Source organism: Puma concolor, chromosome B3 (assembly GCF_028749965.1).
Source record: "Puma concolor isolate L17-30 chromosome B3, mPumCon1.1.hap2, whole genome shotgun sequence".
Lineage (NCBI taxonomy): Eukaryota > Metazoa > Chordata > Mammalia > Carnivora > Felidae > Puma > Puma concolor.
The window spans coordinates 136,465,241-136,489,863 of record NC_141672.1 but is presented as its reverse complement, the minus strand read 5'-3'; the positions used below and the strand labels follow the sequence as shown (position 1 = coordinate 136,489,863).

Here is a 24,623-nt window from a genome sequence, read left to right as displayed (position 1 = left end):
TTCTTGTGGTTACATGGTGAGGTCAAGTTGGTTAAAGCAACAGTATTATTTCCTGGATGGAACATGTTAGAAAGAGGCAGGTAATGTACCTGGACAAGTAAAGAAGCAAGAACAACAACAAAACTTTCAAGGAAGCTTGACAGAAGAATGTATCGTGGTGAGAGATGAGAAGGTGTGACCTTAGATTTCTGCCTTTTCAAATGTTTCACTTTCTGCAGCATTTAATGATTGAAAAGTGCTGCTAGTCATTTTCAACTTGCGGTCGGGCTACAGGAACCACAGAACAGGAACCCCACTGTGGCAGGAGTTGGAAGCAAAAAGCGTTTTGTGTGGGTTCACTCACTATTTTAATTTTGTTGTATTATTAGTGGGTTCTAAGGTATGGTTGTTAACTTCTCCTGCTTAAGGCTCTTTCCCTGCTTTTATTTTTTCCTTTCCTTTCTACCCTTTATTTTCCCTCCAGAACCTTCCCTCGCTAAGGCTGGTGATGCATCTGCAGGGAGGCCACAGGGGGAAAATCCCAGATTTTCTATAGGTCCCAGGTGACTTTTCTCTGACTCTGCTGGTAACTTGTCTCATACCTTCAGCCCAGGGATTTCATGGTTCTGAGGCTAATTCTCCCCATTTTAAACTAGGGATATTATGAACTGCTTCACAGGTTTGTGAAAATTAAATGTGAACCTGTGTTGTATGCTAAGCCCAGAAAGTGGTGAGTGATTCTGTTCATCAGCAGTAGCTGATACTGTAAGTATTCTTTTGTTTTTAAATTTTTATTTATTTAAAAACAATTTTGGGGCACCTAGGTAGCTCAGTCGGTTAAGAATCTGACTCTTGGTTTCGGCTCAGGTCATGATCTCACGTGTGTGAGTTCGAGCCCCGCGTGGGGCTTGGTGCTGACAGCACAGAGCCTGCTTGGGATTCTCTCTCTCTCCCTCTCTCTATCTGCCCCTCCCCCACTCACCCCCCCTTACTCTCTCTGTCTCTCTCTCAAAAATAAATAAACAAAACTTAAAAAAATTCTTTTAAATCTAAAAAAATAAAAACAATTTTTTTAATGTTTATTTTTGAGAGAGAGAGAGAGAGAGAGCGCACGAGTAGGGAAGGGACAGAGAGAGAGGGAGACAGAATTCGAGACAGGCTCCAGGCTCTGAGCTGTCAGCACAGAGCCCAACTTGGGGCTCAAACTCACGAACTGTGAGATCATGACCTGAGCTGAAGTCAGAGGCTTAACAGACTGAGCCACCCAGGCGCCTCAAGTATTCTTTTCATGAAGGGGGCAGCTCTGTTTCTGCCCAAGGGCTCATGCGTTTTAAATATTTTTCTTCCTGGCCCCCTCCATGTCTGACCATACTATTATCATCATTAGCCAACCTTTATTAATTTTTTTAATGTTAATTTATTTATTTGAGAGAGAGAGGAGAGAGAGTGTGTGAGCCCAAGCAGGGAGGGCAGAGAGAGAGAGAGAGAGAGAGAGAGAGAGAGAGAGAGAGGATCCCAAGCAGGCTCCGGGATGTCAACACAGAGCCCCAAGCTGGACTCCAACCCACAAACCCTGAGAACGTGACCTGAACGAAATTAAGAGTTAGAAGCTTAATCGACTGAGACACCCAGGCGCCCCTCCTCAGTAGCCAACCTTCGATAAGTGCCTATTAAGGACACTGCGGTAAGTACTTTACGAAAAGCATTTAATTATTTCTCAGAATCTATACAACAGCTATTATTCGAATCCCAGTTTATTAACGAGAAAGTAGACATTCAGAGGCATTAAGTGAACTGGCGGGTTTATAGCATCTGTTGCCAAGACAGGATTTGATGAGGTCTTTCGGCTTAACCACCAATGACACCAATTAAACTCTCCAGCTCAGGGCCACCCACTCCCTACAACCACCTGTGGGACGCAGGGTCTGTCCCACACCCAGGTTAGCTCCTAAACCTCTGTTGTAGCTGATTTCTGATGGGGGGGGGGGTGAGAGGTGTGAGGTTCTGACCTCTCGGGAGGCGGTGGGGGCGGGGGTTCCTATCCTTCCTTATCTCCTCCTCAGCCACCTGCAAGACCGACTCGGTACCCAGTAGACAGGGGCTCCTTAATCGAAGGGGAAAGAAACTGACCAGGCAGACATTAAGAGTAAACAGAAGAAGAGTTTAGCTTGAAGGGGAGAGAAAGGAAGAAAAAGAATTCAAGGGAAAGGCCCAAAGGGCAAATATTTGCTGAACTCCTTCGCGCCAGTCATCGGACCCAGCCGGCTTTAAGGGTCCCTGCGTACGAGTTCTCAGCGCACTGGGCACGGAGATCGGCCTAATGTTCACAGACGAGGAACCAAGGTTCAGAGAACAAAGAGCTCAGCGCATCTGGGTGGCCGCTTTGCACCCGCAGTCGCGCCCACGTGGCACGGGCTGGATGTGGTGCCTGGTATCTCCTGCCAGGGTCAGGGTGGTAAACACGGAGGTTGCGCCCTCCCCACCGATCCCTTAGGGAGCGGTGGCACCCTGGGGCACTCCTCTGCGTATCCGCGAAGACACGGTACTCTGCGATGACAAGTTCGCAAGTCACAGCTGTCCCCTTTCCTCACGTCGCACTAAAACGCGGGTGAACTCCGCGCCCAGTCACCGCCACGCTGCTGGGACGTATCTTCCTTTTCTTGGCAGCCGGGCCAGACGAGGCAGCTCAGCGTGATCTCTTCCTCTTCGCCCCGCGGGTGCCCAGAGGCAGCAGCCGCCAGAGCCACCAGGGGCCGCGCCCGCGCTTAGGTGGGAGGTGGCTCCAAGGTGACGCGCGGCCACCTCCGCCCCCTGGAGGCGGGGCTGGCGGGCGGGGGCCAAGGAAGTCGCACGGCCCCGGAGGTGCCCTCGCCCCCGCCGCGTCCCGGCTGCTCTTGCGCCTGCGAGAGGCAGCCGCGGCGGGTCCCGGCAAGCGAGGGGCGCGCCTTGACCCCCTCGGCAGCCCCCGGGGACGCAACCTCGGACAGGTGAGGGGCGGTGCGGGGCGCACCTGGCAGCGCGCGCGGGAGGGGCGCGGGGGCGCCGCCTGCTCTCTCCCGGGGTGGGCGTCTGTGCTCCCCACCGAGGTGAGAGGGGTCGGGGACCCTGAGGGCTCAGGATGGGAATCCAGGGAAACTCCTTCCCGGGACCCAGAAGGTGTGGCAAGGACGGGAGGCAGCAGTCCGCGGCGGCTAGTCCTGGAGGGCGCACGAGGGGCGGGCAGTCTGCCGCGGGAATTCTTGGCTTCTGAAAAGGCACACCTTTGGCCGCCTCTGGGCGCAGTGGGGTCGGTCACCGCCACCGCCCGGGCTCTTTCTGCAGAGGTCAGCCCCTCATTTGGGTGGGATTTGACGCGCTCCCTCCGTGGAGACCTGGAGGTTCCGCTTTGGTGCCTAGCGCAGCTGCACGACAGCTGAAAGCTTTAGAAGACTTGTCTGGGTTACAGAGGGGTCTCTCGCACGTTAAAAAAAAAAAAAAAATACGATGATGGTGAACTTGAGAGGCGATGGCTTCAGCAGTTAGTTCCCCAGCGCTCTGTCCATTTGTTAGGCAAATTGGGGGCGCTGATGGCTTTTAGAGATGGTTGCGTTTCCTTAAAGGGGTGAACACATCTTAACGAACTTGTGTGCGGTGTCTGAGGGTTTCGGCGGCGTGTGGGTCCTTACTAAGTGTGGGCTGGAAGTTACCTCGGCAAGGGCCACTTACGGCTACCAGACAGCTTCCAGGTGAACCCTGGAACTTTACAAAACCTGCTTCCCGAGAAGCGGAACTTCAGGCAGACAGGTCTATGGATTATGGTTTCCATTAGCGTTCATTTTTTTGTTTGGGTCAGCAGCATTTGAATTCAATACGTATTTGTTGTCTGCCTGTTAAGGGCGAACCTCTGCGGGAGCCAGGTTGGTGTGCTTTTGGTAGCACGGGTTTTGGGACGAAGGGGGCATTTTAGGGCACTCATTCCTCACAGGTGGGTGTTTAGAAAGGGCAATGGCACAGGGACGCCTCTTTAATCTCTGCTAATAAGCATTTAGATGCAGGGAGAATGCAAATCTCTGAAGACTGTCGTTAGCCTGGCCTGCCACCCACCCGACAGGGACATCAAACCTGTTCTTTAAAATAAGATTGTTAAGGATCCATTCTGCGCCATGCACCATGCTGGGCACTTTATCTTGCTGCATAAAATACACACCATAGGTATTCTTCCCCTGGTACAGGCAGGGAAGAATTCAGCAATTTGTTCAAGGTTGTTAGAGCACCTGAGAGTGGCAGGTAACTATGTCCGAGGGCAAAACGCCTACTTTTTCACTACTCCACAGTGCTGTGAGGCCAACAGTGTAAATCTGGCAGATTGAATGGAAAATAACTCAAATTTATATTCGTAGAACAATCCACGTCCTGGGACTGAAGGTCACTGTCATGTATGAGTGTTGCTTTTATTCTCTTTGTGTGGTTGAACCATGGTCAGTCTGGGACAAGAAGATGAACAGCTTCTTCTTCTTTTTTTTTTTTTTAAATACAGAATTAATTATGTGTCTTCCTTAACATATTTTTAAGGACCCAACATATCCGACTGGGACAAGTCAGTAAAACTTTGTAGGCATTCCTTGTGTATTACGCATTGAGGTGACAGCCAGTTTTCATATTATTCATAGCTTTTAACATTTTTGCAGCTGGATTTCATATCTTCTAGATGAATGGAATCCATCGTCATCACCTAGAAAGGACTTTGTGTGTATAAATCTATAATCATACATGAATATACATAACATTTACTTTAAAAGATTTACCCATTTTTCCTTAAATCTCTAGAAGTGTAGAGTACTGCAGTGTGCTTGTTTGGGAAGAAATCCTAATATCCCAAGTTTAGCCTTTGAGTAAGAATGATCCATAACAGCTCAGAATTTCTTTAAGTTCCTGTAAACCACAAAAGTGATTTTCAAACTGCAATTATGCTGTAGAGGATGAGAATGACAATAAGCCTTTGAATTTTAAGTAATATTTCAAAACTTGCTTTCTTAAAACCTTCCTTATGATTGTGAGTAATTACACACAGAAATTGAGGGGTTTCGTGTTTAAATTATCTTAAGGTGTTGAAAATAAAGCAGTGGTGTTTTTTGTTGTTGTTGTTGTGTGTGTATGTGTGTGTGTTTAAGGGAGGCTTTTTGCCTGTGTTGAGACAATCAGGTGGGATCTTCTGCCTGGGTTGTGCCTGGCACAGTTTTTATTTTCTCTATCTTCATTTGACAGTGAAACTGATAGGCTGACAGCACACCTTGAAGTCCTCTTTAGGAGTATTTGAAATCCTGCCTAGAATGTGTTTGTAGAAGTGTGTGTGGCTTGGTGAGATGCTCTAATGAAGAGGCAGAGAGTGTTGAATTAGAGAAATTGCCAGAAAAGCCAAAGAGCCCAGGAGCAGAGTATGCATGAGATGTGAAATGGGCAGATCTCCATTTTCGATTTGGGGATGCTTTTTAGGAAAAATAACACAAAATGTGTTAGGAAAGCGGACGTTTATTTAGAATGGAAAAAGAAATGATAACCATTTGCTGGAGGTTCCTGTCTTCTCTCCGCTGAGATCTCTCCAATTTTCCACTTCCTCTCCAGCTGCTTTTGGGGAGGGGTGCTTTTCCCTGTTCTTCGCCCCCCCATCCCCAGTCTCCATCCTCTCTCTGCCCACAAAAGCAGATCCCTACCCTCTGTGGCTCCTCGCTCCCCAAATTCACCTCTCCGCGCTGTGTACCTGCTGAATTTTGTGGTTCATATTGTGCAGATTGTTGTATAAATCCTCCAATCAGTGTTCTAGGTGTGTAGGATAGTTTAGTGTTGGTCTGGCTGTATTTCATGGACGCGAGACACACAAAAAACTTCCATGCTGTTCCGCCATCTTGGCTCCCATCTCTCTGCTGAGATCTTTTTGGGCAGTTTACCAGAAATACTTACGCAAAAATGCTTCCTGATTGCAACCCTCTCTCCCTGAGAACACTTAGCATCTCCTAGCAGCTTGTAGCCCTCATAGAGGCCAGTAAGAGGCAGGAAGTTGAAACTTCACTACCTTCATAGAGTAAGAGACCAAGTTGTGGTTGGAGGGAGGCAAAGGACTCATGGTTGGCTGAGTGGAGTTGAGGCCGGTGGCTGGGGTGGGTGGGATACTGGTCTTATCGGGGACTCGGCATTTCATACCTAGTGATCAGTCCCAAGAGGAAGGCCCAGAGCTGGACTCCAGGACCTTTCAGTTTGCTTGGCTCTCCCAGTCACCATTTACTGAGGGTTTTCTCTGTCCCAAGCACTGACTCTGGTGAGGTCGTATTTGTCACCGAGCTCCTGGTGTCATGGAGCTGGTTTTATTATGACAGCACAGTGTTGTGGGTGCTGGCCTAGAGCCTGGAGGGCTCCTGATTGCTTGAACTGAGTTTGGAATTGTTGGTGGAGTTAGTGAGATGAAAGGGTCCAAGGTGGAAGGCTGTAGAAGGCCTGGAGGTTTGGACCTACACGCTTCCTCCATGGTTGCCGTGAGGCCCCCTTGGTTAGTGCTTCTCAACGTGTCCTTCCCGACCAGCTGAACGCACCCACTGGGATTAACTTTTTAGAAATGCGTATCCTCAGGCCCCATCCCAGGCCCCCCTGAATCAGAAACTCTATGTCTGGAGCATAGCAGTCTGCCCTCCTGATGATTCTGGTCTATGCCAAAGTTTGAGAACCACCGCTCTTCGTATTTACGAGCACTGGTAGGGCATAGATGGAATAAGGGGAGCATATAAGCTCATATATTAGGATTGGCATAGAGGTATCATTTATAGTATGATCACTGACATTTATCGAGCACCTAGATTGTACTCAGGCGTTGTGCTAAGAAATACGAACTCTTTTAATCATGAATACAACCCCACAAAGCAGGCCTGTTGACACTTCCATTTAATTTGAGAAAACCGAGGCCCAGAGACACCAGGGTAATGTCCCAGGGCACACAGCTGGAAGGCGGTTCAGCCAGGATTCAGGCGCCTTCCCTCTCTTCTTGCCCGGGAGAGTTTGCATCCGTGTCCTTGCTGTGGGTGAGCATTGTCGGAGAGGCTGGAAGGCTACCTGGAATGGCCCTGTTTAACAACCCACGGTGATTTGCTGATCACTTGGGGTCAACAGGCTTTTCTTTAGGGACACATTGCCGGAGGACAGAGGAAGAATTGTGTTAGTCCCTCCTAGTGTGAATTTCTAAGGTTTCCTAAGCAAGTGGGCACGATTGCATATATATGACGAGTAACACGGAAGATGCCTCTTTCCCTGGCATGATTATGGGCTCATATGGATTTCTCCTGTGGGTGACTGTGGAAGGTGGCTTTGTTTTGGAATGTGAGCTTCATCTATTAGCATGGAGGCCTTTCTTCCAAAGGCCAGTTCCCTGCCCAGGACACAGAGGGCTTAAAGATGATGGTGTGTTTGTCCATCGTGTCCTGGAAGGCATCTAGAAAACCTATGCTTGCTTTGCAAGGTCACGGTTGTTTGTTTGGTTGGTTTTTTTCCTGAAAACAATTATTCCCCATAATTTTGTACATTTTTTAAAAAGTTTATTTAATTGGAGAGAGAGAACGAGCGAGCGTGAGCAGGGGAGGGGCAGAGGAGAGAGAGAGAGAGAGAGAGAGGGAGAATCCCAAGCAGGCCCTGCACTGTCAGCACAGAGCCTGATGCAGGGCTTGAACCCATGAACCGAACCGTGAGATCGTGACCCGAGGAGAAATCAAGAGTTGGATGCTTAACTGACTGACCCACCCAGGCGCACCTGCAATTTTGTGCCTCTTATCGTGGAATACCTCCATCATTTCAGGCAGCATGAAAAAAACCAAACAAACCACACAGCTATAGATGTGAGTCCATGTGTGAGTGTATCGAACGATGGTTTGCCTTTGGGTGCGGACCTCCGGTTACCGTGTGTTCAGTTCCCGTCCGGAGACAAATGCGTAGACCAATGTTAACTTGAGTCTATGGCAGGCAGCGGAACGTAATTCTGAGAGTACTGGCCGTCTCAGCCATGCATTCGTTCATTCACATGGTCATTTGCTGCCTGCCTCGTTGCTCTAAGTGTTGATATCAGGCACTGGAAGGAAATATGGTGGTCGCTGGACAAGTGTGATTCCCACAGAGGGATAGGGACAAACTCGCTGTGCAGTACCTTGGCTGAATGGAGTCAGCTGCCCTAATTCTGGCAGTGAGTCAGTGGGAACGGAGTTAAGAAGTTATATTAGTTCAGGAGAGAGATTGCAGGGCTTGGCTGAAGGCAATAGGGAAGCAGGGGTGTTTGAAGGCTGGGGAGGTATCTTGGACGTGGCAGAGGTGACCAGGTGGATGTGGGTGATGGGAGAAAGGGAGTATGGGGGCTGAGGTTTGTGCCTTGGGCCCCTAGTTTGGTGCCAGTGTCGCAAGTCAGGACTAGATTGTTTTCAAAGAATAATGATGAGTTTTGTGGACACTGTGAGTTTGAAATGTCTGGCTGATTCCAGGGTAGAGGTTTGAGTGCATTGAATAATGGAGCTGATATAACAACTGAATAATTCAAGGGGCTGAGTAATATCAACAATTGAATAACGCCGTCTCTCCCAAGGAGAGGGCATAAGCGAGAAGCAGCTCGCAAAGGAAACGTGGACATTTCTCCTGGCAAACGCAGGATAGGATCAAATTCCAGTTCCTTGGGTGGGAAAGGTGAAAAAGGTTTACTTCCGCTCATTCTTCAGAGGGTGGAGATAAATTCTCTGCTCACTTTGGCCTTTCACATGTTTGACAGCCTGGCCCGTGGGAGGAGGGCTGTGGGGTGGAACAGCAAACAAGGGCAGGAGAGTGACAAGGGGCTTGCTGAAAAGCTTGCTTTCAGAATTTGAGTCCATGTAATTGTCCTAAGGTAAAATGCTTACCATCTATCCCCTTAGTTATTTTCTCTTGTTAAAAGCACTCATCTATCACATATATATATCATGTTTATTACAGATTAACTCATTGTATCATTTGCTAGGTCATACAGGTTGGCCAATGCTGTTTGGTAGATGCTGCTGATGCCAATATTATACGATTAATATCTGTGCAGAATATCAGGTGGGATTAGGTGGTCAGAGTGGAGCCAAAGGCTTGTTTAAAGCATGTGTTACAAAGTGGTTGACATGAATAAGTATGTGTTCTTTTTATCCAAAGGCTAGTAATTGAGCCTATATTACAGGCAGTATGTGCTAAGGTTTTTGTTGTGAATCAGACGGGTAGCTCCCTGGCCCCTGAGAGTTTACAAAGATGCAAAGTCGGATAGCTTAGCGAGTGACTACAGTAAAGCGTGCTGTTTGCACAAGGTGCTAGCCAAGTACTGAGGGGCGGCCTCCAGAGATAGGGCTGTTTACACTTAGCAGGAATGGTCAGCTGGCGTTAGCCAGTGGCGGGCAGAGATACCTCTGGGCCGGGGCCCCAGCCTGGAGCCAAGTTTGGAAAGAACAAAGAGGTTGTTTTCAGAAGTTGCTGGATGAATGCTTTTGAGGAACTGCAAGGTTACGAGCAACTGTGTCCATTAAAAGTCAGAAATCTTCACGGGAGGCTGTGACCTGATCAGGAAAACTAGAAAAAGAAAGTATCGAACCTACCTGTGTGACTGTCACCGTGTTGGGATCCAAGATGCGAGCAAGGTGGTGCTACAGAAATAAAACAAAAACCAGACCGAACAAAAATAATGATTGCAGTGATAATGTAATAATTTGGGTTTTATTTATTTATTTTTTTGGTGGTGGTCGGAAGGGGACTATTTTAGACATTATGAAAGATTTTGGGGTCTAGTCTGAGAACTTAGTATATCAGAAAAGGTCTCTAGGGGCGCCTGAGTGACTCAGTCGGGTAAGCGTCCAACTTTGACTCAGGTCACGATCTCAAGATTCGTGAGTTCGAGCCCTGCATCGGGCTCTCTGCTGTCAGCACAGAGCCTGCTTAGGATCCTCTGTCTCCCTCTCTCTGCCCCTCTTCCTCTCTCTCTCTTTCTCTCTCTCTCTATCTCTCAAAAATAAACAATAAAGGGGCACCTGGGTGGCTCAGTCGGTTAAGCGTCCGACTTCAGCTCAGGTCACGATCTCACGGTCCGTGAGTTCGAGCCCCGCATCGGGCTCTGGGCTGATGGCTCAGAGTCTGGAGCCTGCTTCCGGTTCTGTGTCTCCCTCTCTGTCTGCCCTTCCCCCGTTCATGCTCTGTCTCTCTCTGTCTCAAAAATAAACGTAAAAAAAAAAAAAAATTAAAAAAAAATTAAAAAAAAATAATAAACAATAAAAAGGAAAAAAGAAAAGAAAAGAAAAGGACTCTATATTACCGGGACCACAGTAACCAACATCATTGCTCTCCCAGTCTTGACTAATGTAAAACATTCCATAATTATTGTACATGCAGGTTCCTAGGTTTCTAGTCTGAAAATGGCCTTTGGGATCAGTCTTCCACCTCCTGTTGCTTCCTCCTGAGTAAGGCGGGGCCCAGAGCTCCTGCAGGCTTGCGTACCTTCCCTGTCTGTCTCTCTGGCAGACCTGTCTGTCTTTGTTTGTCATCCCACTGACAGGCTTCACTTGGACAGGGATTCTTGTCTGTTGCTGGAAGAGGCCCTATCGTGAACTGTCTCCATCCCTTCTCGAAGTCTTTGTGCTGCTCTCCGTCCGTATTTCCTCTTTGGTATGTTTGCCGTGCACTTTCTTCCAACATAGTTGAGTGTTGGCGATTCTTGGAGGAATCTTGGGAGGAAGTCGCTTTCAGCACTTTCAGGCCTGTCTAAACAGGCAGAATTTCTCTGGTATTTCTTTCATTCTCTTAGATCTGTTTGAGCTGGCACAGAAACATTTAGCTTTTTTTTTTTTTTTTAATTTTATTTATTCATTTTGAGAGACACAGAGACAGTGTGAGTGGGGGGAGGGAAAGAGAGAGAGAGAGGTGGGGGGGGGATCCCAAGCAGGCTCTGCACTGTCAGCACAGAGCCCTGCGAGGGGCTCAAACTCTCAAACTGTGAGATCATGACCTGAGCCACAACCAAGAGTCGGATGCTTAACTGACTGAGCCACCCAGGCGCCCCCAAAACATGTAGCTTTAGGAAGGAAGGAGAAAGAAGGTTCTCAGGAAGTTTCCTATGTTAATATTTGAACCAGAAGACATGGCAGAACGGAGAAGGTACATGATGAATTGTTTCTAAACATCGTGAACTATTTATGTGATTAAACAAAGAGTTTGAACATGTAGGTGCAGCCCTGGTCATTAATAACAGATTGGGTGGTGCCTGGGTGGCGCAGTCGGTTAAGCGTCCGACTTCAGCCAGGTCACGATCTCGCGGTCCGTGAGTTCGAGCCCCGCGTCGGGCTCTGGGCTAATGGCTCAGAGCCTGGAGCCTGTTTCTGATTCTGTGTCTCCCTCTCTCTCTGCCCCTCACCCGTTCATGCTCTGTCTCTCTCTGTCCCAAAAATAAATAAACGTTGAAAAAAAAAAATTAAAAAAAAAAAAAAATAACAGATTGGTATATGGTTGTTTTATTAACTATTTCCTTTCTGACTTTCCGCTTTGTGTCAATTTCTGCCTTTATCACCATGAACTTAAGATTATAAGTCAATGCATGGGGCACCTGGGTGGCCCAGTCGGTTAGGCATCTGACTCTTGGGTTCGGCTCAGGTCATGATCTCATGGTTTGTGGGATCGAGCCCTGCATCAGGCTCTGTACTATTCGTGTGGAGGCTGCTTGGGATTCTCTCTCTCCCCCTCTCTCTCTCCCTCTCCCCTATTATCTCTGCCCCTCTCCCACTCACACTATCTCTGTCTCTCTCCAAATAGATACACTTAAGAAAAAAGATTGTAAGTCAATAATTGATGGCTTCGTTTTTGTGTTCATTGCCAATATATGCCTTTGCATCGATGTTTTCTCTTTTAGTGGAAGTTTTTCATTTTCCCTGGTTTATAGAACAGACCAACAAGTGCCAGCTACCTGACACGCTGAGCTGCTGGGTGACAGCATCATATCTCATTCTCAGGAACCCTGCTGGATAGGAGCCGTCCCCATTATATAGATGAGAACACTGAGAATCAGAGAGTAAGTTGTATAGGGTCACCTCGTTGGTTGGAAATTTAGTTTTTTCCCACTACTATTCCATCCGAAGAGCCAGGGCTATTTTAACCATTCCACTCTGACTTAGTTTCCGGCGAAATTGTTTCACCCCCAAACTAGAGAGTCTCCAAGACCCGAGACATCTACCATTCCAGGTATTTCTCTGTGTCGTGGGTTTGGAAGCAACTGCTTTGTGCTTTCCCAGGCTGAGTGCGGAGTTGCAATGCTTCGCCCCAGAGGCTGCTTTAAAAGCCACATCGATAAAGCTTTGGAATCCCGCTAAACCCTGTTCTGGGAGACGGATTTGGCAGGATCTTGATAAATGAGACACTTTAGAGCAATTTCCTGCCAGGAGATTGTGAATACACGAAGCTAGACACTGTGGAAAGGTCTCTCTCTTTCATCTGACCCAAGTGATACCTTAAACACATCGTTGTTATAATAAATTTGTGTAGCAAAACAAGCAGTCCCTTACGTGTAAACCCTACGGTTAATTCCACATGAGAACAAACCCCTGAGAACAACTTCACTGTGTTTTATGGTTTTGAATTGATGTCAGCTTTTAAATATACACAGATGTTGACATTTTAAAGCCCAGATAAAATTCTTGTGGTGCTGTTGATTGGATCTGGGTGCTTTTTTGCTAGTGGTTCATGTATAAGCATTAGGCCCAAATGAGATCTTTCAGGGGTCCACGGTGCACAGACGCGGTTGATATTCTGGTTGATGGGGGCTTGCAGAAGCTAGAGTTACTCTTGCTGAATATTCTGCCTGTCCCCATGGGGACTTCTGAGATACCTCTTAGGAACCTTCCTTTAATCTAGATAGTCTGTGTTCTCTTGGAACACAGAAGGAAGTAGAAAATAACGTATTTCAGGCTCTGTTCATTATACTTCCTTTAGGGCTGTATTTCGCCTTTCCGCTAAAGCCGCAGGACGTAACCAAAGTTGCCCAGCACCTGTACCCTCCTGTCCCATCCACAGCCTCACGCACCTTTGAGTAAAGCACTCATCAGTGTTGTCTGTATTCATTCCAATTCGAAGTCAGTCATTTCATGATATGCAATGCATGATGAGCTGTTTTTGTTGTTGTTAAACTATGTTTTTAATGTTTATTTTTGACAGAGAGAGAGAGAGAGAGAGACACACAGAGTGCGAGTGGGGGAAGGGCAGAGAGAGAGAGGGAGACACAGAATCTGAAGCAGGCTCCAGGCTCTGAACTGTCAGCACAGAGCCCGATGCAGTGCTCGAACCCACAAACCGTGATCGTGACCTGAGCCAAAGCTAGACGCCTAACTGACTGAGCCACCCAGGTGCCCCCTAAACTATTTTTTGATATAAATTTTGCTGAGCAGTGCTGGGTGTCTTGTTCGTATGATTTTGGTGGTTTCTCTGGTTTGTAGTAACATCCTGAATCTGGCCAGATAGAAGACCAGCCCCTGGTTATGACATTTTCTGTTGTTTTGTTGTTGTTGTTTTTTGCTAGTGGCTGTGGGTTAAAGTTAACTGTCTTAGTGCTTATAAATCTTTGGTTTTATTGCTGCTTTTAACATTTCTTGATAAGGCATGTATGAAATACTATAGAGCAAAACTGCTTTTACGTCCATATGTATATTTGCACTATGTGCTGGTATATGAATATTTTTTTTTTTTCCTGGAAATCAGCATTAGAAACTTACTAGTTGTTCCCTTATGAAGATGGTCTAGTCTAGGCTGGGTCACTTTTCATTGTGTGCCTCTGAACAATTACAGTTTCCTAAAGGCATACCTTGAGACAGATCTTGCCAGGGTTAATTGGATGGTGAAATTACAGGCCTTTTTCTGTGGTCCCTAAAATGTCACTTAAAAAAGCTCATCCTTGGCCATGAGAATATTAAAAATACTTGTAATCGGCTTAACTTGTTAAAGCTTTTAAAAACCCTTGGTATTTAGTGTCAGATGTTATGAGCCAAGCATCTTCTCCATTTGGGATCAGAACTAGCCCTACAATGCATGCTGCTTGAAGGGATACCAGAGAAGAGGGGCGCCTGGGTGGCTCGGTTGGTTAAGCGTCTGACTTTGGCCCAGGTCGTGATCTCATGGTTCGTGAGTTCGAGCCCCCACGTCAGGTTCTTTGCTGACAGCTCAGATTCCGTGTCCCCCCCTCTCTCTCTGCCTCTCCCCCTTCTCGCACTCTGTCTCTGTCTCTTTCTCTCAAAAATAAACATTAAAAAAATTAAAAACAAATCGATGATAACAGAGAGGAAAGTGTCCAAGTTCTTCTCTCCACTCAGTAAGCCTCCCTGGAGACCATTGCAGGTGAAGGTAGGCAAGGGGTGGGACCACTTAAGAAGCTCCCACCCCAGTACAGCAATGATGGAGTTTCACACTATGACTCCCGTGACTCACCATGACTCAGTTATTGGGAAGGGCCCCGATTTTGGACTCAGACACATCCCAGGCTCAGCTATCAGCTCTGCCATTTTTAGGACGTCAAGTGTCTCCAGAGCTCTGGTTTCTCACTCGTAAAATGGAGTTGCACGCACGTCAGTGGGGGTGATGTATGAGTAACGATCCCTGAAGAGTGCTTTGTATATAACGGATCGTAAATACATTCCTATTCTTCAAGGAAAAGGAGGAGGCTGGCCACTTGGCCATAGGTAAGCCTGCAGCAGACATTTGGATAAGCGAGTGCCTCCAAGTGTGACGGCAGCTTTGGCCCAGAGATCAGACCTCTCTGTGCTGTTGCTGTTTGGTTCTATGCTGCCTTCTGTCCAGAAGAATGAGAAAAGATAGGACAGGCAGCATTCATAGGAGCTGGTAGTAAATTGCAGCATTTCGGAAATTAACTGGAGACACACTCCAGGGAGCAAGAAAGCTGACCTCTCCGTCCAGTCCGTTTTACTCAACCTGAGGCTATTATTTTTAGAGTTGAGACGCTCCCCCCTCCTTTTTGTTTTTTTTCTTTTCTTAACTTTAGATTTTTACTTTCACTTTTAAGGCGTTCTTCCCTTTTGCATTTTAAAGTAAGTCTTGACGTGAGAAAGCTGGTCTTGGGCATGCACGCATTGATTGCATTTTCTTGGTGATTCCAGTATCATTTGATGAGAGCCCCGCCGCTCCTTGGGGAAACCAGACCGTGTTTCCTAAGTATATGTGGATGAATTAATACCTCGGAAGGTTGACTTGGGAAGGTGACACCTAATCAATGGCTTCGTTGGGTTCATAGCCTACGTTTCTGATTGCTTAAAAAGAGAGGGGAAAAAAAGTATTGATTAGCCAGGATTTCGTGTTTCGATGGAGCCATAGAGAAAACAAAAGCAGTTCCTGCTTTCAAAAAAGTATAGCTCCGTGGAGAGTCGAGATAGATCTTTCTGAAAAGATTATTAGAGGCTCCCTCTTGGGAGCAGAGAGGGTTTTAAAGTGGGAGGGCGAGTTCTGTTTGGACTGAGAAGCGGAGGGAAAATGTGGCTTGGGTCTGGGGAGGAAGTGACCCTCAAAGTCATGCTGAGGTCGCTGGGGAGAGAAGGGCACTGTTTATGTCTGTTCCGCCCACACCGCCTGGCCTCCTGGAATTTTGCCGGTAGGCCCTTTACTGTGCTGCCCCTTTTAGGAACGACGTCTGTGAAGCAGGAAGCTGGGTGATAGGGACCGAGGGAGGGACAAGGTGGCATAAAGAATGAGAACGTAAAGTTGGGCTGCTAGGCCTGCGCGTGGCTCTGGTACCTGTGAACCGTGTGACGTTGGGCAAGTCACTTAAGCTTCCTGTGCCTCAGTTTGCCCATGTGTGAAATAAAGCTTCTGATAGTATCTACCTGATAGGGTAATGAGGATTCAGCGACAACATACCCGCAGTTTGATAGGTGACGCCCCGCCTGCTGTTGTTTTGGTAAACCTCGATGGCGGGAGGCTCCTGTTAGCTCTAAAGAACTAGAACGTGTCATGTTTGCTGACCCTAACGATTGCCTCGTATTTAAAAACGCACTTGCATCATTTTAGCGCCACGGGGAGGTTTGTTTCGGATGTTTCTGAGCGCTCCACGCCTTTTTCTAGCTGGTAGTCTATGAAATGAGCTGCCAAGTGCACGCCATGAGAGACCCCAGACCGTTGGGTGAGTTCATTTGGGAGCTATCCATCGAAGCTGTGCTGAGACAGGGTACGCTTCATCGAGCTGGCGCTGACATTGATGGGATCCAAGACGTGGGGGAAAAAGAAATCGATACAACCTTTTTAAAAGATAGATGGTTTTAATATGGATAATAGTGTGCTTTACCTTTTCATTTGAGAGATGCGGCTGTAATGGAATGCCATATAAACGCTGATGCGCGTTGACTACTTCCTGATAGTGGGTAACCCCTTTGGGCATTGAGATAAAAAGTTCAGTGATCTGGGCACATGTCACTTTGATGTGTCATAACAGGTTGAGAGACATCGTCTTCAAATGAACCATTAATGAACCTTTAATCTGTGTTTAAAAAAAACCAAAACTTTCTTAACGCACAGGCTTGGTTGTGTGTATATATATGATTCATTTTATTTCACTCACAGCAGTTTTCCACATTTGCTTTAGACATTTGAATTAGTTTGCAGGTGACAGAATGCACGTAAATCACTTGCTTGTGCATATGTCTTGAAGGTCTCTGCTGTTGTCTTTTCTTCTCTTGGGGACGCTAGCTGTCTCAGGACCGAAAGTGATCTCAGCTTACTGAAATCCAAATGTTGATGGGAGGAGGGAACAGTCGCTGGCCTTGTAGACCTGCAGTCATGCCCAGTTTGGGGGCCCTGGAGCCCTTGGTGGATAGTTTCAGCGATCAGTTTATGTGGGCTCCTTTCTTTGCTGGAGTTGACGGGCTTCGTTGTCAACTTGCCGATCGCAGTTTCGTAAAGGCGATACGAGTAGATCATTCCATTATGAAATGATTGGGGAAACCCAGATGGGAGGGTGCAGGCAGATAAAATGTGCCCCATCCTCAGCAGGAGGAGCCTCTAAAGAGGGCCTCTAACAAGGCTGTGTCAGGACTGGCCGCCATTACTGATTTAATGGTCTGTACCCAGTGCATGGAAGCTGCCCGCACAACTTATCACAGAGCAATAAATATGTTACCCAACATCAGTTGATAATGAAACATTTATTAAAAAGCTTAATACAAGTGGAGCTTTTTGGGTTGATGGAATATACCGGTCTCTGTGCAGGCTTGGAGTTCTGGTAAATATCCCGTCACGATAGTAGTAGAAGGAATCGCCCTCCGAATGAATTCATTCATTCCCATTCCCTCCAGACTTAACTGCTGTGTGCCAGGTACTTTCTAGGTGCTGAAGATGCAGGGCTGAACGAGGCAAACACAGTCTCATCCCCTCAGAGGACTTCATTATTATGGGGGGGGGTGGTGGGAGTGGATGGGGGAAGACCAAATCAATTAATCAGCTAAGTTGGATCATGGCCTAAGAAGGCCATGATGAATGTCAGGTGTGACAAGAGATTATGGCGCAGAAGTGCAGTTTCATACTAGAGGGCCAAGGTCAGGGCAAGTTTGAGGATTCGGGTTAGGGTTAAGGTAAGGCTCCCTAAAGAGGTGATGGTTGGTCTAGACCTGAAAGGGCTAAGTGTTTGATCCCTGGGAGAACAGATTATGTCACTGACAGGTCTGAACCAACAAAACAACATCCCTAGACTTTTACCCCAAATGTTTGCTGCACCCATTTCCGCCTCGTTGGGGGCTGCTACTTTCTCCTTCGTGCAAGTGTTACTGTCAGACCCGGTACGACTGAACATCATGGAAAGGATGACCACTCCTGGGCGGGGTCTTCACTGTGGGTTCAGTGAGTTATCCTCCTTGCTCACAGCCCACGGTGACAGAACTTTGCATCCGACAAGAGCTCCTTCTGTTTTTACTTGCCCATCACATGGGCTGGTAGGGTGAGCCCAGGGCTGTGGTGAGGTTTGCTCTAGCTTGCCTTTCATGGCTAAAACATACATAATTTCACATGATGCTGTTAGCTTTTTGGAAATGACACACTGTCCTATTCTCACTCAGGCAAGATTTTACCCACTTGGGCGGCGCCTGGGTGGCTTAGTCGGTTAAGCGTCTGAGTTTGGCTCAGGCCACGATCTCATGGTTTGTGATTTCGAGCCCCATAGCAGGCTGCTCCGTGCTGGCAGCGCAGAGCCTGGTTGGGATTCTCACTCTCTCCCTTTCTTTCTGCTCCTCCCTCCTCGTGCTTTCTCTGTCTCTCTCAAAATAAGTCAATATGGAAAGACGAAATAAAATAAATACAAAAAAGATTCCGTCAACTGTGTCAAGATACGTGCTGGAAGTTAGAGCTTCATCTTCTTTCAGAGTGACTCTTTTCCACTATGGATTATTTGTAGTCTTTTTCTGTCAATTATGAAGCTTTGAATTGTATTGGGTATTTACAGAAAATGAACCAAAGCAGCCAGAGCAGCTTTGCGATGGTGCGAGTGTCTGACTCAAAACTCTGGAAACCCGACCCTGCCACAGGGGCCTCAGTTGGTTCTCTGTTGATTAACTCTAAGTACAGAGCAGTGCATTTTGTCTCCTTCAGGACAGAAAATACTGGTAATACAGAATTAAAACTGTACAGGAAGGCAACAATTTACAAAATATTAAACCCAAACCCAGATGCCGTTCAAACACTTGTGTAGATAGATATTTATACAGGTTGTTTTCCCTCTGGAAGTTTCTGTTCTGTATGAGATAGTGAACATGAAAACAGGTAATGGCAAATAAATAGGAACTCTAACAGCCTAATAACAGAACAGATTAACTAAATGTCTGTCGTAATTCCCTGATGCATCTGCACCAGGTGAATGAAGTGACTGCATTCATTTTTAAGAATTTATTTCTAGAACATTCTAAAGCTGTATGCCTGGGTTTTACTCTCTTGCCTGTTGGAGCAGAACTAATTAGCTCTGTCGTGTTTTGAGTTGCCAAGGCCTCTTGAGTTGATCATTCTGAGGAAAGTCTTAGAATACTCTTGATTCTTAGATAGGATTTATGTTTTTGATATTAGTGCCGAGAGACAGATGGCAGTTCACTGGCATAGAGCCACTGCTCCCTTTTCTGAAGCCCGGGGCAGATACTCATGCTGATGCCTTTGTGTTTCCCGTTGAGTCTCAGAATCATTTGCCATAATCGTTCATCAGGCCACTACCATCAGTTGATCTGGGTTGGCCATCAGAAATGTGGTTGTCATCTAAGATGATTTTGGACTGAACTTTCCCTTTCTGTTGGAGGAAAGTGCACAAACACAGAGCGTGAGTAGGGGAGGGGCAGAGACAGAGAGAGAGGGGGAGACACAGAATCCGAAGCAGGCTTCAGGGTCCAAGCTGTCAGCACAGAGCCCGACACGGGGCTTGAACTCACAAACCGTGAAATCATGACCTGAGCTAAAGTCAGATGCTCAAGCGACTGAGCCACCCGGGCACTCCAGCATGGATTTTCTTTAATATACTTGAAGTCTAAAAATACATTAAGGCAAATCACTGGGCTCTCCAAAGAACTAACACCATGGAATAGCCTTGAAAACAAATTTATCTAAGTGGATTTATACCTTACAATGGGGAACTGAGAGTTGTGTAGTTTTCCTTTTATTAACTCAGTGAGGGTCTGAACTCATGCAGACATGAACTCTGCAAGGTGAAATCACTGAGAGAACAGTCATAAAGCTAAGAGAAAACTGGCCTGAAATAATATATTTTGATTTTTTCTGCTTATTTATAGAATCCAGCGTGAAGGGACCAAGATAGCACAATCGACACACAGCATAGCCCAACACCTTTGGTACAGAACTGATCCATTTTGGGGGAAAAGCTGTCTCCATTGTGTTATTTTAAGTTTATTTATTTATTGAGACAGAGAGAGAGAGAGAGAGAGAGAGAGAGAGAGAGAGAGAGAAAGAGAAAGAGAATCCCAAGCAGGCTCCAGGCTCTGAGCTATCACTGCAGAGCCCGAGGTGGGGCTCGACCCCACAAACTGTGAGATCATGAACTGAGTTGAAATAAAGAGTCGGACGCTTAACCAACCCAGCCCCCCAGGCGCCCCTCCATTGTGTTATCAAATGTGCATTGATATTGAGTATTTATAGAGTGAGAGGCAGTAGAAATTGTCCTCATAGTCAAGTTTTAGCAAATATTTTATCCAAATGAGAAGCAATATGTTGATATTTATATAATGACATAAGAAGCGTGGCTAGGGAAAATGATTTGAAAACAGCGGCCCTTTGATTGCCAGTGGATAATACGGTGGAAATTTCACGTACATATGTAGGCTAGAAGCGTCTCTTGAAAACATCGGGCCACCTCTAGCCCTGTGCTGTCTCTGTCTTTCCTCGGTCTCCACCACCACTCAGCCTGCATGTATTTTTTTTCCTTTTCGGGCACCCGTGGTCCCCTGGGGTACGGACCCTGCTGTAGGAACATATGTCTTATTATTTCACCTAATGAACCTCTTAAACCTCTTAAACGTACCGCTTTACGGATCTGTGTATTCACTCCGGCCTCATCACTTAAGGGATAAAACTTAATGTAGATTTTGTTTCAAATGCTGGTAAACTAAAGTTTACCATCTTAACCATTTTCTGAGCACACAATTCAGTCCTTAAGTCCATTCACATTCTTGGGCAAGTATCACTACCCTCCGTCTCCAGAACTGTTTTCATCTTGCAAAACTGAAACTCTGTACCCATGAAACCACCATTTCCCATCTTTCTCTCCCTGCAACCCCCACCCCCCAGCCCCTGGCAACCACCGGTCTGCTTTTTGTCTCCACGAATGTGACTATCATGTGGTAGAGTCCTTAGTGTTTGTCCTTTTGTGACAGCCTTATTTCACTTAGTATAATGTCGTCGCGGTTCATCCATGTCGTAGCAGGTGTCAGAACGGTCTTCCTTATAAGGTAGAATAATACTCTATTCTATGTATGTACTACCTTTTGCTTATCCATTCATCCAATGATGGACTTGGGTTTTTTCATCTTTGGCTATTGTGAAGAATGGTGCTATGAAGACGGGTTGGTACAGAGAGCTCATCAAGTCCCTGCTTTCACTTCTTTTGGGAATATAACCAGAAGGAGAATTGCTGGAACATATTATAAGCCTGTTTCATTTTTGGAGGAGCTAGTATCCTGGTTTCTTTCTTTTTATTTTTTTAATTTACATCCAAGTTGGTTAGCATATATTGCAACAATGACTTCAGGAGTAGATTCCTTAGTGCCCCTTACCCATGTAGCCCATCCCCCCTCCCACAACCCCTCCAGTAACCCTCTGTTTGTTCTCCGTATTTAAGAATCTCTTATGTTTTGTCCCCCTCCCTGTTTTTATATTATTTTTGCTTCCCTGCTCTTACGGTCATCTGTTTTGTCTCTGAAAGTCCTCATATGAGCGAAGTCATATGATGTTTGTCTTTCTCTAATTTCACTTAGCATAATACCCTCCAGTTCCATCCACGTAGTTGCAAATGGCAAGATTTCATTCTTTTTGATTGCCGAGTAATACTCCATTATGTATATATACCACATCTTCTTTATCCATTTATCCCTCGATGGACATTTGGGCTCTTTCCATACTTTGACTATTGTCGATAGTGCTGCTCTAAACATGGGGGTGTGTGTATCCCTTCGAAACGGCACACCTGTATCCCTTGGATAAATGCCTAGTAGTGCACTTGCTGGGTCACGGGTAGTTCTATTTCTTAGTTTTTTGAGCAACCTCCATACTGTTTTCCAGAGTGGCTGCCCCAGTTTGCATTCCCACCAGCAGTGCAAGAGAGATCCTCTTTCTCCGCATCCTCGCCAACATCTGTTGTTGCCTGAGTTGTTAACGTGAGCCATTCTGGTATCTCATTGTGGCTTTGATTCATTATCCTGTTTTCTGTAGAGGCTATAGCATTTCACATTCCCACTAATCGTACCTAAGGATTCCAATTTGTCTAGGTCCTCACCAACACTTGTTATTTTCTGTTTTTCTTAATAGTAGCCCCCTCGATGGATGTGCGGTGGTATTTTATTGTGGTGTTGATTTGCATTTCTCTAATGATTAATGATGCTGCATATAACTTCTTTTTAAAAAAGTGTACTGAAGGTGCCAGACATAACCTTTTGAATTGTCATTGAAAGAAAATTACTCGGAGAGTCAAAAGAACTGGTTCTAGCCATATCTCTATGCTAATTAGCCGGTTGACCTTCCGTTCCATTTAACAAATGTTAATTAGGCCTCTTCCAAGTGCTGATAACCACACTGCAGTGCCAGAGAGGGAAGAAAATTTAATCGTAATTTTTCCATTCATGTCTCTGGTTTATGGTTTTCGTTGTTTGTGAAAATGAAACAGCTTAAGGGGCGCCTGGGTGGCGCAGTCGGTTAAGCCTCCGACTTCAGCCAGGTCACGATCTCGCGGTCAGTGGGTTCGAGCCCCGCGTCAGGCTCTGGGCTGATGGCTCAGAGCCTGGAGCCTGTTTCCGATTCTGTGTCTCCCTCTCTCTCTGCTCCTCCCCCGTTCATGCTCTGTCTCTCTCTGTCCCTAAAATAAATAAATGTTGAAAAAAAAAATTTAAAGAAAATGAAACAGCTTAAGTCTTCTCTAGGTTTTTAACACGTAATTTAGGTTGTAAATATAACTCAGAATCTCTTTAGAGGAGATAGGGTTGCCTGCTACAAAAATAAGACACGAAAACTGTAACTTAGAGGCGCCCCTAATTAGCCTTTGTAATTTTGTGTGCTGTTTTCCCACTCCAATGCACCAATAATTATAATGGCCACAGTGTCTCTTTGGATTCCTTAATTCTTTTTAATTTAGATTTATGACTGATTTACCCAGAAGAGAGAGCTGGTGATCCCTAGTTAGGGACGGCAATGCAGTCTGTACGTACAAGCACGGATTTTGTGGTTAGGGAGAAACTGGTTCTAGTCTTTACATGGCCGAGTATCAGTGGAAAAATTGCTTAATCTTTATAATCCTTGGTTTTTCTCTCATGTTTCATGGAGTAATTTTACCCACCTTTGTTATGGTTGTGAGGATTCAGAAAACTCAGACAAAGAGTTCAATTCAGTGCGTGCCTACAGTCACCACACAACAAAGGGTCACAAGTTCTCACCTATCAACGAATTACCCACTGGATTTGGAAATTTAACAAATGTGGCCGGTGTGTGATTTCTGGAGGTAATTGATTCATATTTGGATGACGTTGAGATCAACACAACTCGCTTGTGCAAATGTTAAGAAAACAGATTTTTATATTCTGCTAAGGACTAAGTTACAGATATATTTGTTGAATGGATGAATGAATTTAAGCCGTCATACTTGCCCTTATGAGAGTAAACTTTGGTTTGCCATTGATCACAACCTTAAATGTCAGAAGACTCTTCATTTAGAAATGAAGGACTTTACCAGAGAGAATTTCCAAACTCTGTCACATTGCTGTCACATTAAACAAGCGTTGCTGTACTCTTTCTCTAAAGCTTGAAGTTCTCAGATGGGTTTAACCTGACCTTTTTATAAAAGGTGTGTTAGGCTTGGGAAGGGCCAATGAATATGCTGTCAGGCTTGGCAAAACTGGGATTTATGTACGTTTGACTTTTTAGAAATTTCTGATTGGGACGTCAGACACATTGTCCCCTTCCCCCCCACCAAAGACATTTGGTAGATCATTTTGATCCGTATTTTCCAAAATAGTTCCGAACATTTAAAAACAATTTTTTTTAACGTTTATTTATTATTGAGAGACAGAGACACAGAGCGTGTGCAGGGGAAGGGCAGAGAGAGAGGAAGACACACAGAATCCGAGGCAGGCTCCAGGCTCCGAGCTGTCAGCACAGAGCCTGACGCGGGGCTCGAACTCACAAACCGTGAGATCGTGACCTGAGCCGAAGTCGGACGCTTAACCGACTGAGCCACCCAGGCACCCCAGTAGTTCCTAACATTTTGATCTTTATAGCGACACACTAATTTTCTTGGTGAGATGATCAGTCTGGTCAGGGCTGTTGACAGAAATGATTTCAAATATACCTTTAGGGAAGATAGCTAAATTTCAAGTTTGGTCAGGCAGGTACTTTGGAGACCTAAGAGCGAAACGGGATTAGAAGATCTCTTTAGAACTGGTACTGTTTTGGGGCGCCTGGGTGGCGCAGTCGGTTGAGCGTCCGACTTCAGCCAGGTCACGATCTCACAGTCCGTGAGTTCGAGCCCCGCGTCAGGCTCTGGGCTGATGGCTCGGAGCCTGGAGCCTGCTTCCGATGCTGTGTCTCCCTCTCTCTCTGCCCCTCCCCCGTTCATGCTCTGTCTCTCTCTGTCCCAAAAATAAATAAAAAACGTTGGAAAAAAAAAAATTAAAAAAAAAAGAACTGGTACTGTTTTTAGTAGAGAGCTGGCTTTCTTCTCTCCATCTGAGATCTTTGGTAATAGCATCAATTTAGATATGGAGGGCTAGAAAGTTAATTTTTTTTTTTTTAGCAGTTTTATTTTTGACAAAGCACTCCTCACCATCTGATGTAATAAATATTTTAAAGATTATTTATTTGTACCTGTTTCCACCAAATAGTGATACATCCTATTTAGATAAAGAACTCCAAGAATGGAGTGT

At 45.9% G+C, this 24,623-nt stretch overlaps 1 protein-coding gene across 5 annotated transcripts in view; it reads left to right on the top strand.

Moving 5' to 3' along the window:
* Positions 1-2,811: 2,811 nt before the first annotated feature.
* The window catches only part of MCTP2 (multiple C2 and transmembrane domain containing 2), a 247,840-nt gene continuing 226,028 nt past the window's right edge, over positions 2,812-24,623 (top strand). For 3 of the 5 annotated variants that reach the window (XM_086711462.1, XM_086711460.1, XM_086711459.1), the window contains exon 1: positions 2,820-2,966. The gene's annotated coding sequence lies outside the window, so the exon portion shown is untranslated. Of the gene's footprint in view, positions 2,967-24,623 lie in introns of all 5 variants that reach the window. The other 2 variants (XM_086711463.1, XM_086711465.1) reach the window with 2 other exon arrangements.